Below are 16,495 nucleotides of genomic sequence, written 5' to 3'. Positions count from 1 at the left end.
GGGGGAGGAATTAACAGGTCCTTCATTCCAGGGTTAGTGAGGAGTTCCTGCTAATTGTGTCTGCAGCTTGGAGCACGTTCCCCCTGTGGCACGGAGACACTCAGGGCTCTGCCGTGACTCAGCGGCGAGGCCAGACCAGGACACGTCCCCTGCCCACAGGATGCTGCAGCAGCCCTCTTGTTAGAGGGCAGAAATGAGCGAGACACCGGCTTCCTGTTTATCTCAGCATGGAAAGGGTCCTGGTTTATTCCTCTCCACAGCTCAGCCATCCTGACTCCCACCATTCACCGACTCTGGCTGCAGCAAGCTCCTGCTGGAGGTTTCCCTTGCAGCCTCTGACTGCTGGTTATTTCCTTCTAAACTCTGTCTGCAGGGATTGGTGTGCAGTGTGACTGCAGGGATTGGTGTGCAGACTGTGACTGTAGGGATTGGTGTGCAGAGTGTGACTGCAGGGGTTGGTGTGCAGTGTGACTGTAGGGATTGGTGTGCAGTGTGACTGTAGGGATTAGTGTGCAGTGTGTGACTGTAGGGATTGGTGTGCAGAGTGTGACTGTAGGGATTGGTGTGCAGAGTGTGACTGTAGGGATTGGTGTGCAGACTGCAGGGATCAGTGTGCAAATTGTGACTGCAGGGATCAGTGTGCAGAGTGTGACTTCAGGGATTGTTGTGCAGTGTGACTGTAGGGATTGGTGTGCAGTGTGACTGTAGGGATTGGTGTGCAGAGTGTGACTGCAGGGATTGGTGTGCAGTGTGACTGTAGGGATTGGTGTGCAGTGTGACTGTAGGGATTGGTGTGCAGAGTGTGACTGCAGGGATTGGTGTGCAGTGTGACTGTAGGGATTGGTGTGCAGTGTGACTGTAGGGATTGGTGTGCAGAGTGTGACTGTAGGGATTGGTGTGCAGACTGTGACTGCAGGGATTGGTGTGCAGTGTGACTGTAGGGATTGGTGTGCAGTGTGACTGTAGGGATTGGTGTGCAGTGTGACTGTAGGGATTGGTGTGCAGAGTGTGACTGCAGGGATTGGTGTGCAGTGTGACTGTAGGGATTGGTGTGCAGAGTGTGACTGCAGGGATTGGTGTGCAGAGTGTGACTGCAGGGATTCGTGTGCACTGTGTGACTGCAGGGATTGGTGTGCACTGTGTGACTGCAGGGATTGGTGTGCAACACTGACTGCAGGGATTGGTGTGCAGACTGTGACTACAGGGATCAGTGTGCAGTGTGACTGCAGGGATTGGTGTGCAGTGTGTGACTGTAGGGATTGGTGTGCAACACTGACTGCAGGGATTGGTCTGCAGACTGTGACTACAGGGATCAGTGTGCAGACTGCAGGGATCAGTGTGCAAATTGTGACTGCAGGGATCAGCGTGCAGACTGTGACTGCAGGGATTGGTGTGCAGCCCCTGACTGCAGGCTTTTACCCAGCTAGACCGTGACTGCGGGGATTAGTTTACAAACTCTGACTGCAGGCTTTTACCCAGCTAGACCGTGACTGCAGGGATTAGTCTGCAAACTCTGACTGCAGGCTTTTACCCAGCTAGACTGTGGCTGCAGGTTCCAACAACAGGCTCTAACTGCAGACCCAGACTGACCTCACAGCAGAGATTCTCTCTCCCCATGATCCTTCTTCACGATCCTCCCTCACTGTCAGGATATTAAGAGAGACGGGACCACTGGGAGTCATCTTAAAGCACGATTTACTGGTTTTCTTCTACAGTCTCATGAGGGAGTGAGAACGTCTTCACAGCGTACACCAGAAGTTTGTGGTCAGTGGTGACAAGGCCACAGGTTACAAGGTCTCATAAAGGTTAACCAGCCAATAAACTACTGCAGCAAAAAACGTTTCTACTTTCACACCAATCCCTAATTAATCTGTCTTACACATGTCCGCAATGCGGGCTTCCTTAACCAATCATATAATGACACACAAACTTACTTGCTACACCTAAACTTTTTTACTGTTTCTGTAACTACTTCTATGTCCATGCTCTAAAGCCTTAAAACTTTCCACTATCTAGCTTAACATGTTTCTATCTAAACTCCAAACCCACATCCTTACTTGTGGTCTCTAGATGTGGAAGCCTTTTCCAAGGTCTCAGGTTGAACCCTGTGTTCATTTCTATGTTTGGGACTGCATGCACAAGATTCTGAGAATTTTCTGTGCCTGGAATTCCCACGTGTCACCAGCTAACCCACTCTCTTTTATCACTCTTATCTCTACTGTGACTCATCGGGGTGAGGCTGCATTGGGTAATTAACACAGCCGTTAGTTAGCATGGACAGGAGATACCGCCACCTCACATTGTCACACGGAGCAGCACGAGGGGGTGGCCGAGGCCAGCAGGAGTCTGCTCGGGGAGGGGACAGTGGCCTTTTTCCTTTGCCCAACCCCTGGGGACCCCATGGGCAAAGGGAGGAAAACCTTCTTCTCACCCCGGGGCTCTCCCTGCGCCACTTCAAACCACAGGACGGGTGACCCTCTGTCTGCCCAGGGTGGTGTCACTCACCTCTGGCTTCAAGGAGCCAAGCCCTGGAGCTGCCAGAGCTGGTGGCCTTGGGGGCCAGAGTTTATCAGGGTTCTCACTAAAGCTAGAGAAAAAAGTCACCCATGGAACTCCCTGTGCTTTGCTCGCAGATACGGAGCAGGGATTTGCTTCCCAGTTCTTCCTTCTGCTTCCAGGAGCATCCACAGGCAAGGCCAGACCAAAGCTGAATATTTATGGTGAAGAGGTGGGAGGGCCCCAATCAGTAAGGAGAGTTTTCTGCGCAAAATTCCTCCCCAGACTTGGAAGAGGAACTCATCAAGGCTCATCAGAGACAGGAATGTTCAAAGCAGGCGATGGCTCTGCTGCGGCATGGCGCCTTCTCTGCAGGAATTAAAGGAGAACCTGGGATTCACACTACTCAAAACCCCTCAGGTGCAAGACTTTCAAGGGATGTGGCTTCCTCCAGCCCTCCTGGAGTTGTGCCCTCTCTGAGGGAGCCATGGCTGCATGAGCTTCACGAGCTGTGCTTTGAGAGCTGCCTCTCAACACCTTCCTTATCATGAGAGGGACAGGGGAATTAAAAAAAAAAAAAAAGAAAAGAAATAACATGAAAATAAATACAGAAGCAACTTTGGCATGGAAGGCAGAGCAGGCCTGATCTTTTGCTTGACTTGCTCTGGAAATTGCTTCTCCACTGCCCGTTTATGCACATTAATTGAACGTCTGGCCCGGCTGAGCGTCTGTTTAAGCCCTCGATCAATCCCCTCCTGGACGACTGTGAGATCAATAGGGTGGTAATTTAATAAAGGACATTTTCAGTTGGCTTTCAAAAGCCACGGACGGGATTTAATTCTTCCCTAATTTTTAAGAAGGAGAAGGGAACAGCAGGAGAAGGGACCCAGGCTCTCCCGTCCAGCGGCAGAATTCCAGACGAGGCTGTGCTGAACTCCTCAGCTCTCCTGGCTGTTCCTCATCCTTCCTGAAATGTGGCACGTGTGACAAACACAGCAGCCCTGCTGTGACCCTGCCGCTGCCAGAGCTCCCACAGGCTGGCAGCAATTTCCAGAGAGGAAGTTTTAGGATCAGCAACTTCCCAGGAGCAGCTGGAGAGCTCCCAGGAGCCCGGCTCCTCTTCCTCACCAAAACAACAGGACTGCCCTCACCAGCACTGCTGGGATTTGGGGGAGAATCCCCATTTGTCCTCAAATTCTAAACCTGCCCTGTGTTGGCACTGCAAGGATCAGTCCTCCAGCATCTCCAGAGATCTCAGGGCAAGGTGAGAGCTCCCAAGCGGTGGGAATGACACATCCATCTCCCGTGGCATTTTTCCTGCTGGATGAGCTGCCCAGTTCACAGCTGATGCCTCAGGCGCTCTGCTCCTCGCAGAGGTTTGTCCAGCAGGTCCACGCTGGATGTTTCATCGCTGGCTGGAAAACCAGAGGCAGAAAAGCTCCTTTGGATTCCTGGAGAGCGTGCAGCGGTGCTTTGCCAGGCAGGAATTAACATCCTCCTGCAGCTCCTTGCACTTTGTGCTGCTGTTCCAGCCCAGAGCCAGTCCCTGCTGCCCTCGGCCGTGTGTCACCTCCTGCTCCAGCGCTGCTGTCCCTCCCAGCCCTGCACGGCTCAGCGGTGACAACGCTGGCACGGCCACACTCCTCTCCCCAGCCTCCACCTCCAGCCTGGCCGTGTTCAGTTTGCTGTAATCGCTCTCTTCACAGCCATCCCCTCTAAACCCTTCATCTTCCCCCTGGCTGCAGCTCCCTCCCTTGGCTGCCTCTCCATTTCCTCCCTGTGATGCTTTGCCCAGAGCCCTCTGAATTCCAGAGGTTGGAGCAGGGAGGGGATCATGTCCCCATGCTGTGCCGGGGACACAGGATTAGGATTTTGTCCCAGGGTTGCCTTTCCCTGCTAACTCACCCCACTCTGCCCACACAGGTTCTGCCCAGCACCACCCAATCGTTTTCTCACGACTTTTTAAATCACGTCCTCATTAATCTGATTAACGTTCTCCCAGCTTCACACACCTCAGCTCCTGCCAGAGCCAGGCCTGTGCTCAGGGCAGAGAATTTCTGCCACCACAGAGTCCCTGGACAGCTCTGGCTGGACGCTCTCCCTGAGCAGCAACCACACAGGAGAGCAACTGGAGGAGCCCAAGCCTATAAATAAAAGCCATGAATTAAACAAGATTCCTGCTGTTTAAAAGGGTCACACGAATCCTCGGTCACTTGCTTACAAATAGCAGCTACTCCCACAGACACACCGGGGAGGGAGAGTTACAATAAGTGTTTGTCATCACTCCTTGTGTATTGAGTGGCATTTTGAAGGCCCAGACCTCACCCTGCTGCGAGCGTGGAAGCTCCAACCCACGCTGAAAAGCACCATCCTCCCCTGGAAAAAGGCAGGTGACAACTGTCCCAGTTTCAAAGCTGGGCAGGAATTTTCCCAGCGAGATGTTAACTCGGCATCCTTTGGCAGAGCCAGGATCCCAGCCCAGCCTCCTGCCTTTGCCAGCCGGGCTGGGATAAGGAGCCCCAGGCAGCTCCAAGGACCACAGGGACCCTCCTTCATTTGGTTCCTAATGAACCCGGCCATGGTGCCCAAATTCCAGGCGCTGCTCTGAAACCTTTCCGACTCCCTAATTTTCCTTCAGTTGCTCACCCCGTCCTCATGGCTCAGTGCAATGCTGGTGGAGCTGGGAAGGGCACGGCCACCCCCTCTCAGCTCCCCAAAACCCAACGGTTTGTCCTGTCAGGAGTGTGGAACAAACACAGAGGGATTGGAGATGCTTTCCTGTCCCACGGTGATTGCTGCTGATCACAGGCACATTTTTAATTTCCAGGCTGGTAATAAATTGGTGGGAAAGAACCCAATTCAAGCTCCTGACACCCAAGACTCCCCCCAGTCCTGCTGGGACAAAACAACTGCACAGAATCCCAGAAGCACAGAGTGGTTTGGGTTGGAAGGGACCCTAAAAATCAACTCCTGCTGTGGGCAAGGAGCATTCCACCACTCCATCCGAGTTCCCCAGTGGAGAATGAAGCCATCAAAGCTGGAGCTGCACTCCCAGCCTGGCATTCCTGGCACAAAAAACTCCTGCAGGTGATGCTGAGGCTTCCAGGATGGAGCTCAGCGGGAGCTGGGGGCTCCTGGCAGTGCCTCCCGCTGGGCACCATCACCGGTTCGTTTGCTGTTTTTAACACACGGGCAGCTCTGCATGACAAAGGGAAGCCTCTGATTATCTCCTCATGGGGCTTTTCTGTCCCTGCCACTCTCTGAGCAGCACAAATTTCCTTACAGGTGTCAGATTTTCTTAATTCCTGCTCTCCTTAATTGGCCCCACTGTTAACACCAGCTCGAAGCCTCTGCTTCTCTGAGGCTCCTGTTCCCCTCCTGCAGCAGCCGACACCTCCTTCCCCTTCTCCCTCCTGTCCCAAACATCCCAGAGCTGAAGATCTGTGGAAGTTGAGACCCCCAGGAGTGAAGCTGCCACAAAAACAGCAAAGACACCACGAGATGTTCGCCTCAAATCATCCTGGAGCCTTGGGATGCGCTGAGGGATGCGCTCCAGGCCTCTGGGGCTTTTCTTTAATTTTTAAAATGATAAACACCCTGGACAAGTGGGTGTTCTCAAGAGCAAGGGGCACATCAGGCTAAATTAGGAATTAAGCCTGGAAAATCCTTGCCTGGGCTGTGTAAATGCCCTGAGCTTGCCCAGGTGAGAGCCCCCAGGATGTTGTGGCTCCGGAGGCTCCCAGGATCCAGCGCTGGGATCCTGGGTCCTGCCCAGCCAGGGCACCAGCCCCTCCTGGCAGCTGCTCTGAGCACAAACCCTCAGGCACATGGAGCCTCTCCAGTCCCAGGCTCCCAAAAAGGCCTTCAGAGTGAGCAGCACTGTCAACAAATGTATTTAAATTACAAAAATGATAATAATAATAAATAAATAAAAGCCCAAACTCAAACCTGATGTGCTTTCAAATTGGAAAATAAATTAATCACACAGGAGACAGAGGAGAGAATTATTAAAATCTACATAGCCTTGCATGGTTTTGTCCCAAAATGAGGAGGCTGGGGTAAATCTCCTCTAAATGACACTCGTGTTAATGATCCTGCCCTGATTTACACCACGGGAGGAATTGGCTCCCTCTCTGCCCCGGCCTCTCTGCACATCCGCCCTGCGAGAACCAATAAATAAAACTCGAACCAAAAAAAAAAATAAAAATATTCATCCACCATTTATTCTGCTTAATTATTTAAACTTCAGATTCTAGGAATAATAAAGGAGTAATAAAGAAGAGATTTACCATCCAGCACAATTGCTGGGAGCACTCCGGGTAATTTCCTCCTTCACGTTTTAATCTCTCGCTCTCTTTCGCTTCCTTTTTGCCTCGCCAAATTGAATCAATTTATTACAGCTGTTGCCAAACTGCTTTGCCCTGATGGTGCTGGTGGTGATGAAGAGGAATGGGCTGCTCTGTCCCCTCTGTCCCCCCCGGGTGTCCCCCCTGGGAGCCCTTGGCCACACATCGGAGCAGAAACGACTGATCAGAGGTGGAAGGATCCAGCCAGGAGGTCCCAGCTCCCAAAGATGGGCTGCAGAATTAAGAGATTCCTGCAGAAACCTGGCTGAGTTTCCACAGCCTCCAAAAGTTGGGATGGGCAAAGCCAACTTCCTTTAAAAGAGACTTTCCTCGATCTGTGCTGGAGAGGTTGCAGAAGAAGAATCACCTTCCCCACTGCCCAAAAACCAGCTGGGGATGGTTTCTGGATTTTTGGAGCTCTGAGTGGTCTTGGACAGATCCATCTCTCCAAGCTCCATCAGGACCTCACCACCCAGACCAAAATCCACCGGGAAAAGCCACACCGAGGATCAAGGGACCCGCACAGTGCAGGAAAGGAAAATATTGCCCAGGAGCTGAAGAAGGTGGGTCCTGAAGAGACAGGGGCTTGGATCAGGAAGGAGCCTTGGATCACTCATTGCCTGTGTTCTCCCACAGGGAATGGGGCTGTGGGAACAAGAAGAGGAGCAGCAGCACCTCCCGACACCCAGCTGCCATCGCCGGGGTGAGTGCCCACCCCAGGAAGGTGCCAAAACTCCCCCAGCCCCGCAGCAAAGCGATGCAGACCCGGAACATTCTCCCTCCCGTCCTTCCAGCAGGATGCTCCAGCAGCTCCCGCAGCTCCTCCCTCCGCCCCATTTCCCGAGCCCCGTGCGCCGCTGCCCCGGCAGCGACCCGCTCCATCTGCCGCCCATCCCCGCGCCCACCCCGGCCCCCAGGAGCAGGGAGGTGTCACCCCTCACAGGTCACAGCCGCCTCAGCTGCCACCACCCCCCGGCAGCCCCCGGGATGCTCCAGCCCCCGGGGGATGCCAGGAGAGGCAGCAGCTCTCTCTGCCGTCATTCCCTGCCTCCGAAAGGGAAAAGGAGCCCAGGAATTCCTGCTCAGCCCCTTGCAGCAGCCCTGACCCCTGGGCCAGGTTGGGGTCCCGCTCTCTGTGCGTGGAGGAGTCGGCTGGAGGAAGAAGAAACAGAGGCAAAGGGCTCCTTGCGAGGTGTAAATCCGAGGCAAAGAGCTCCTTGCGATGTGTAAATCCCACCCAGGATCGCTTTTTGAGGCGCTGAAGGAATCAGCACAAGTCCCACATCCCGATTTTGGAACCAGTTCTGAGGAACACAGCACAGAAGGGTAACAAGGCAGCGGCTGGGGACAGGCACCAGCTGTAAAAGTGAGCAAAAACTGTTTGAGAAGATTAGGAACCACAGATAAGAGCACAGAGCCCAGCTCCCACTGAGCTGTAAAAGTGAACCAGCTGTAAAAGTGAACAAAAACTGTTTGTGAAGATTAGGAAGCACAGATAAGAGCGCAGAGCCCGGCTCCCACTGAGCCCCATCCCCAAATCTGCGGCACTGAAGGCTGAACAAACAAAGCCACAGCCCGGCCAAGGGGTCGGGGACCTCCACTCCCACCCCTTCCCCCCACCAAGCTCCCTGCAAAGTGGCCTCTCCTCTCTCCACAGCCACAGAAATAAATTAAAATTTAAAATTATGAGGGGGAAATTATTCACCATGGAGATTCGGAGAGACGGCAATTAATTAATAAAAATAAGTATTGCTAATATTGGGCTTTGATACAGCCCTTTAAATTGCAAATTCCTCTCGAAGCGTGCACTATTAATTGAATCATTTGCATCCACCGCGACCCTCAGATACAATTATTAATCCTGATAACTAATTTTTTATTTATCCTGACAAATCCTTTTTTTTTTTTTTAAATGCTGATAAATAATTGGTGGGGAAATGTAGGACTGGAAATAAAGCCTGGCCTGAGCCTGCCTCCTGCTCGGCCCTGTCTGCCTCAATCAGCCTCAGCCCCTGGCCCCCCCAGCTGATTTCCAGCCTCTCTGAACGCAAAATAACAATTCTCCATCCCACATCCTTGCAGAAAAATGTGGGTTTTGGAGGAGCCAAGGCCCGGGGCGGTTTGAGGGCTGCAGGGCAGTGTCAGACTCACAGCCAGATGGGTGCTTGGGCTCTGTCCTTCCCCATGTCACCAGAGAGCCCAGATCCACGGCTCTCACCCCCAGACCCCACAGGATATCAGGGGACAGTCAGCTGTCACCCCCAGACCCCACAGGATGTCAGGGCACAGTCGGCTGTCACCCCCAGACCCCACAGGATGTCAGGGCACAGTCGGCTGTCACCCCCAGATCCCGCAGGATGTCAGGGCACAGTCGGCTGTCACCCCCAGATCCCGCAGGATGTCAGGGCACAGTCGGCTGTCACCCCCAGACCCCACAGGATGTCAGGGCACAGTCGGCTGTCACCCCCAGATCCCGCAGGATGTCAGGGGACAGTCGGCTGTCACCCCCAGACCCCACAGGATGTCAGGGCACAGTCGGCTGTCACCCCCAGACCCCACAGGATGTCAGGGCACAGTCGGCTGTCACCCCCAGATCCCGCAGGATGTCAGGGCACAGTCGGCTGTCACCCCCAGACCCCACAGGATGTCAGGGGACAGTCGGCTGTCACCCCCAGATATCCCACAGGATGTCGGGGGACAGTCAGCTGTCACCCCCAGATATCCCACAGGATGTCAGGGGACAGCCGGCTGTCACCCCCAGACCCCACAGGATGTCAGGGGACAGTCGGCTGTCACCCCCAGACCCCACAGGATGTCAGGGGACAGTCGGCTGTCACCCCCAGACCCCACAGGATGTCGGGGGACAGTCGGCTGTCACCCCCAGACCCCGCAGGATGTCAGGGGACAGTCGGCTGTCACCCCCAGACCCCACAGGATGTCAGGGCACAGTCGGCTGTCACCCCCAGACCCCACAGGATGTCAGGGGACAGTCGGCTGTCACCCCCAGATCCCGCAGGATGTCAGGGGACAGTCGGCTGTCACCCCCAGATATCCCACAGGATGTCAGGGCACAGTCGGCTGTCACCCCCAGACCCCGCAGGATGTCAGGGGATGGAGGAAAGCTCTCTCCTGGCTCGCTGCTGGACAGGACAGGCCGGGGGCAGGGGGGCCCTGACGCCCCTCGGACTCGGGACACACCCAGGGCAAAGACAAAGATCTGAACTGCCTGAAAACCGCAGGGCAGAGCCTGAGCTGGAGGAAAAGGAAACAGGAATTCCCTACAGGAGCCAGTGCCAGCATACGGGAAATATTAATCCACAAACACCAGAGGTTTATGTCCAAAAAGGAGACAGAGGAGTTCTGTAACTTTATTCTAACAAAGAGAGAGGCCGTGGGCCATTTCCCCTGGGGTCTCTCCAATTTTGCACCTTCTTTTTTATCCCAATTTGCTGTACTTGAGAGGTACAGACTCCTAAAACCCTAAAACCCCCTTCTAACATGTACCCTCCCCCCTTTTATTCTCCTTTTTCCTTGTGTCAATTCCTACGGAATTTATGGTCCTTCCCGTCATTTCTTTCACCTCTCTGTACCCAGTTTTTATTCATCAGCAGGCTCACAGTTTGTTTGTAAAGACAAATCCCTCATTCCTTTCACTGGGGGGGCTCCAGCCGGGCCCTGTGACCCCCACAATGGGTCCAACCTCGCTTTTCCCTATGGAAAACCGATCCTCCCTGCTCAGAGGGGAATTCAGCTCCCTCGGGGGGAGCAGCCCCACTGCTGTGATGAACCTTTCCCTCTAGGAGCAGAGGAATTGCATAAATAAATACGCATATTGCACATGCAGCAGTTGCACAGGTAATGAAGAAGCCGTTCCCCCTCCTGGCCCGGCTGCCCCGTTGTGGTTTTTCAGCCTTTTCTCTGTTAGAATTTTGTCTTTGCCGCTGCCGGGCAGGTTTTAAAGGATTTAAAGCCCGAGGCATCCCGCAGTGCCAGCCCGGAGAGGCACAAGGGACGCGCTGAACCTCCGCTCGTTTTCCCAGCTTTTTTTCCCCCCCAAAAAATCCACCTCGGCAGCCTCCCCCCTAACCCCCGAACCCATCCCTGGGTGGCTGCAGGAGCGAAACCCTCGCTGCCGGAGCCGCTCCCGCTGGCCCGGCTCCGCGCTGTGTGAATTAGGATCATCTCCGTGCGCAGGGAAGGGAGCGGGCAGCGCTGGATCCCAGCCTGGCTGAAAAATGACCGCGGGCTGCTCCAGCTGTTCCTCCGCCGTTCCGCTTGGTCTGGTGTAAAACGGCTCTTTAAACCGGGCAGCGATCGCTCCCGGGGGATCCCTGCGCCTCCTGCCGCAGCCTGAGGCCGGGAGCCGCGATTCCTGCCGGGCAGGGGACGCGGGGCTGGGCTGGGAGCAAGGATCCGCTTCTGCAGGGCATGGGAAAGCTGCGGAAAAGCGGCAGAAGGACAGAGGGGACAGCGGGGACAGAGCTCAGCACCTGCTCCCGCTCCCGTGACGCTGCTGCTGCCGCCTGGAAGCAGCGACCCAGGGTTTGAAGGGACGAGGGTTTGCAAAAAGTCCATTTGCAGGGATTGCAGAGGCGGCAGGAGCCGTCACCTGCTCTGGAAATTAAAATCCAGCTCCTCACCTGCGCCTAAACTCGCCGCAGTCAGTTGGGGTTTTGGCATTCTGCAGCTGGGGTAAAGGAATAAGCAAAACTCCAGAAAAGCCAAGCAGAACCCAAAAAGAGGAAAGAAAAAAAAACGCCACCGCAAACTAAACCCCAGCCCTGCACCAAAGCGATTGATCCTGTCAGAAGCAGGGAAAAGGCACCCGACAGAATCACGGAGCGAGAAGTTGCAAACCAGCAAGAGGTGACAAGTAATTATAGAACAGGGAAATGCAGAGGGAGCTCATTTGGATGAGCAGCGACTGATTATCGGGCCCAACATTTATTTTCTTTATTTATGGCCTGGCATCACGGGAAATTGATACAGAGCAGCCCATATACAACATGGCTGGTGACATGTTCAGCAAATGTAGAGGCTGGGAAGAAATCAAACTGAATTATCCCCGCTGTAACCCGGCCCCCCCTCGCCTCTCCCAGCTCTAGAGGGAGGAGCAGGGGTGACACAGCGCCGTGTGGCATCTCGGTGTCCCCACGGCACGGCAGCAGGGAGGGGACAGCAGGGACACATCCCTGCGGCCGTCACCTCCTGGCTGGTGACCGTGCGGCTCCGGTGTCACCACATCAGCCCAGGTGATGCTGCCAGAGCTCCGTGCACCGAATCCTCCTCCAAACCATCTCCCCCCTGTTGGGGAGGATGAAGCCAGAAAGCCCTATAAATATGATTGCTTAGGTTCTGAGAATGTGAAACCTGTAAGTGAGATAGAATTGAAAGTAAGTTTTGATGTTTGAGATGTCCTAGCTACTGGATGTCTGGGAAAACAGTTCTGTGGCCAGCTGAAGGTCACCTGCAGCCAGACCCAGAGGTCAAATGGAATGTCCTGTCTCACCCCCAAGGTATGGTTCATCCCACACCTGTAACCCTCCACTGAAGTATCAGGTATCTGTGACCCCATTGGCCCAAGCCCTGTTCCAGCCCACCTTGAAGCCCCCTGATAAGGGGTCCCAAGGGGGCTGGACACTCTCTTTGCTTGCACCCTTCCCCGAGGACTTTCCTCTCTTGGAATTTCCTCTCCCTACCTCTCCCTTCCCCACCTCCCTGGGCCTCTCCACCAGCTGCAGCCTGGCAGCTCAGAGCAAGGCCTCACATCCCTTACAATAAACCTCATCTTCTAAAACACAACTTCAGAGATCTCTCATCTACATTCATCCACACCATCCTGGAGTCCACAGCAGAGAAGTTATTTCTACACCCCCCCTGCTCAATTTGGAGGTTAATTGGGGTGTGATTGAGCCCTCGACCCTCCCACCTGAACCCCCGGGCATCTCACAGAGGTGAGAGAAGCGATTCCAATCCCTCTCCTCCCTCTGCTTCCTCCTCACGGAGGAGCGTTCAACACTCAAATCAACGCTTGAGCTCTATGCCCCATGCGGACTGAGCCGCTCATCCCGGCAGGATTTGCTCCCGAGGGATGCTCGGGGTACCCAGGGCTGGAGCATCCACCCCCGAGCCCGGGGTGCCAGGGGAGCCGCCGCAGTCCCAGGAGAAAAACGGGACCGTGAGCGGCTCCGTCAGCCGGGCACAGGCTGTGCCCACGGGCAGGCTTCGATGGAAAACTCAGTGTCTGCAACAAAAGGGACTGAGAGGAGGCGGCACGGTGCAGGGCATCCTCCTCGGGCGCAGCGGGCACCCCCAGGGAACGGGGAGGGGGCAGAGCCCGGAGGTGAGGTGGAACGGGCCCTGGTGCTGTGGGGTTTGCGCTGGAAAATGCGAAATTTCAGCACCGGTGTTTTCTAGAAGCTGGTCAGCAGCAGTAGAAGTTCATCCCGAGAGGAACGGGAGAAGCTTTCCAGCTGCCCAGAGCAGAGCATCTCCTGGTTTTCCTTCACAAAGTGCCAGCTCTCATCAGGATCTTGTGTTTTGTGCTGGAGCCTGAACGGGGTTAGGACAAAAAGGAGCTGAGAGGAGGAAAAGCTTTAAAATGGCTGAGAACAGAACACTCGAGTCCATCCAAAACAGGTTTAAAAATTTATAATTCCCTTCCCATGCACTGCGCTATAAACGCTCCTTAAAACGCTCCCCTCTGTGCCGCCTCCACCCTGCTGCTCATTCCAGGGCTGCCCAGACGTGGTCAGCTCTGTGCAGGGGTGCGGGATGCTCCAGCCCCCACGGCTGAGGGTCAGCAGGTGCCACCTGCGAGCCAAAAAGTGCCATTATCAGCCCCCAGCGTGAGCAGGGACAGTAAAACCCCGCCCTGCTCCCCCTGAGCTCAGCAGAGCCCGGAGCCCCTTTAAGAGGGACACTGGGTTATGAAACACGGGTGATTTAAATGCAAATGAGTGAAAAAAAAAACCCCACAACTTCCTTTATTAAAATGGAAATTGCACTTCGAGCGCCGCTTCCCACAGCCCCGGGGTGTCCTGGTGCTGGCAGCAGCCACATCCTGAGCCACCGGATGGGGACAGGGTGCCGTGGCCAGGCTGGAATTCATTCCCAGCGCTCTGCCTCCTGCGCATTTCACGTCGTGAGAGGTGTCACTCAGCTGCAGCTCCCTGGGATCGGCTGTCCCCAAAGCGCTGTGCTGAAGGGAATAATTGTTTTCCTGTTTCCCGAGATCTCCTCGCAAAATTTGTTCCTATAGGAATAGAAAAAGAGAAATAATAATAAAAATAATAAAGGCAGCCATCTGTACCTTTCTGTCCTCCCCAGGACAGTGAGAATTTGGGAATTTTTGGGCAGAGAACCAGGGATGATTCCTCCCTTGCAGCGTTCCCCATAGCTCCCATCCCGAGTGACGCTGCACAACCTGCCGGGATCCTCCCAGTTCCCAAATCCTCCAGGAAGTCCTGGCTGTTGCCTTCGGCCACCAGCTGGCTCAAGCTGCTGGAAGGTTATTGAGGATAGCAGGGACTGGAAAAGTCCCAAGTGGTTATCCTCTCCAGTAAGCCCATTCCCCCAGGAGAACGTTTAATTGCCTTTTGAAGGATCCCACAGCCTCTGCCTGAGCCTTCCTGACCACCCAACCGTCCTGGCATTTATTCCTCCACAGGGCCTGACTTGAACTTTGTTTTCCTTTCACTTCCTATTACTGTTCCCCTAATCCTCTCCTCCAGCCCTTTCCCGTCCTTCATCCCGCATCTCCCTCTCCGTCCTTCCCCGATTTCAAACGTCCCTGTCCTGATCCTCGCCACGGGAAATGTCACAGTGAGACACGGCGGGGCTGAGACGGTCCTGGAACCAAACCCTGCCCGTAAACAGCCCCGAGCAGCGGCCAGGGCAGCCAGGGAGAGCTGGCACGGACAGAAAGGGGATGGCATGGCCAGGGAGGGTCTGGCATAGTCAGGGAGAGCTGGCACGGACAGAAAGGGGTTGGCATGGCCAGGGAGGGTCTGGCATGGCCAGGGATGGTCTGACATGGCCAGGGAGGGTCTGGCAAGACAAACACAAACCCCCCATTAACCTCCATCAGGGCAGGGCCAGACCCCTCAGCCTGGGCTGGGAGCAGTTCAGCTTCTGGCTCTCAGCTCCTCCATCTCCCAGGATTTGTAGGAACGGGAATGGGGAGAGGAGGCAGGTGCTGCTCTCCCACCACGGACAGGAGCCAGCGCTGGGGTGCTGAACAAAGCGTGGGGGAGACCACAACTTTCTCACTTTCAGCACTTTAGAGAAATACCCGTTTGCTTAAAGCATTTAAAATTTTATGTGTGACAAACCCAAACAACCCCCGAATCCCCCACACCTCTGTGCTGCTGCGGAGGAAGTTTTGCCGACCAAATCCTGCAGGAGCTGCCCAAGAGGTCACAGCCTCCATCCTCCAGCCCGGTCCTTCCGCTCCAGCTCCATTTAATCACCATTTGGAGTTTAGCATCCAGCATAACTGCCTCACCGGCAGGCATCGTGCCAGCGTCCTGAAGCATCACCTCATCCATCATTGTCTCCCGAGCTGTCTCTCCTGCCTCCCAGGCATCGTCCCTGCCCCTCCCAAAACGCCACCGAGCCGCTGAGCAGGCTCTGAGCCAGCGCCAAAGTTCCAGCTCCTGAGGAATGAGCCGGACTTGCCGTTCCCTAATCGTGTCCCGTCTGCTGCTCGCAGAGCTGATGTATTTATTTTCATTACATTTAATCCGGGGGTATTCTCCTCCTCCTCCCACCTTCCCTCCAGTCCGGCTGCTGAAGCAGCGGGGCTCGGGAAAGGAGCCACCTTCCAGCTGATTCCTCATCCAGCAGAGCCAGCTCCGTGCTCCTGTCCCGTTTAATTAGCACGGAGAGGGAACCGGGCTGCCAGGGACCGGCAGAGGCTCCCCCAGCTCGTTCCCCGCTCTCCTCACACCCAAACCCCCCCGTGCCACCCGAGCCAGAGTCCCCAGGCAGGGCAGAGCTGCCCCAAAGCGGATTTGCTGAGTCCCCGGCGCGGGAGATGGATGGTGCCGCTGTCCCCACCTGTCACAGCCGCTCCCAGGTGGCAGGAGCTGAGTCACGAGTGAAATATGTCTCCATCCTCCCCACTTCTCTGCCCCTGGTGGGAAACAATCGCTAAATCACCTTCCCGCTGCGTCCATCACCCAGCCGGGCTGCAGGGACGCGGAGGGGAGACGTTTGAAGGGGTTTTTCTAGAACAAAAACAATTTAAAAAAACAGGGGAAACAACAATTAGGAGGCAGAGAAACTCGGATCAACTCGACTCCCAGCACCAGGGTTGGGCTCAGCCTGGAGAAGCTGCGTTTTGGGGTTTGGTGGAGCTGGCAGAGATGCAGGGAGGGAGCAGTGGGAGAATCTGGGGGTCTGCTGCTCCGGCAGGGCAGGATTTAGGGACCCAATATCATTTCCAGAGCTGCTGGAACAGCCCTGGGCCAGTGCCCGGAGCAGCACCTTCACTTCAGTGCCGAGATGTGGAAAGGAGGAAAGTTTTAGGGCCAGACAGAGCAAAACTCTTGTGTAATCAGTGCTGAGTGATGCAGCAGGAGTTGCAGGGGAAATATCCTTGAAGGCTGAATTTCCCACCGTGAGGAACCGCCCCGGGTTTGGAGCACGCT

Source organism: Hirundo rustica, chromosome 24 (genome assembly GCF_015227805.2).
Source record: "Hirundo rustica isolate bHirRus1 chromosome 24, bHirRus1.pri.v3, whole genome shotgun sequence".
Lineage (NCBI taxonomy): Eukaryota > Metazoa > Chordata > Aves > Passeriformes > Hirundinidae > Hirundo > Hirundo rustica.
The sequence above is the reverse complement of the archived record's forward strand: the minus strand, read 5'-3'. Positions refer to the sequence as shown.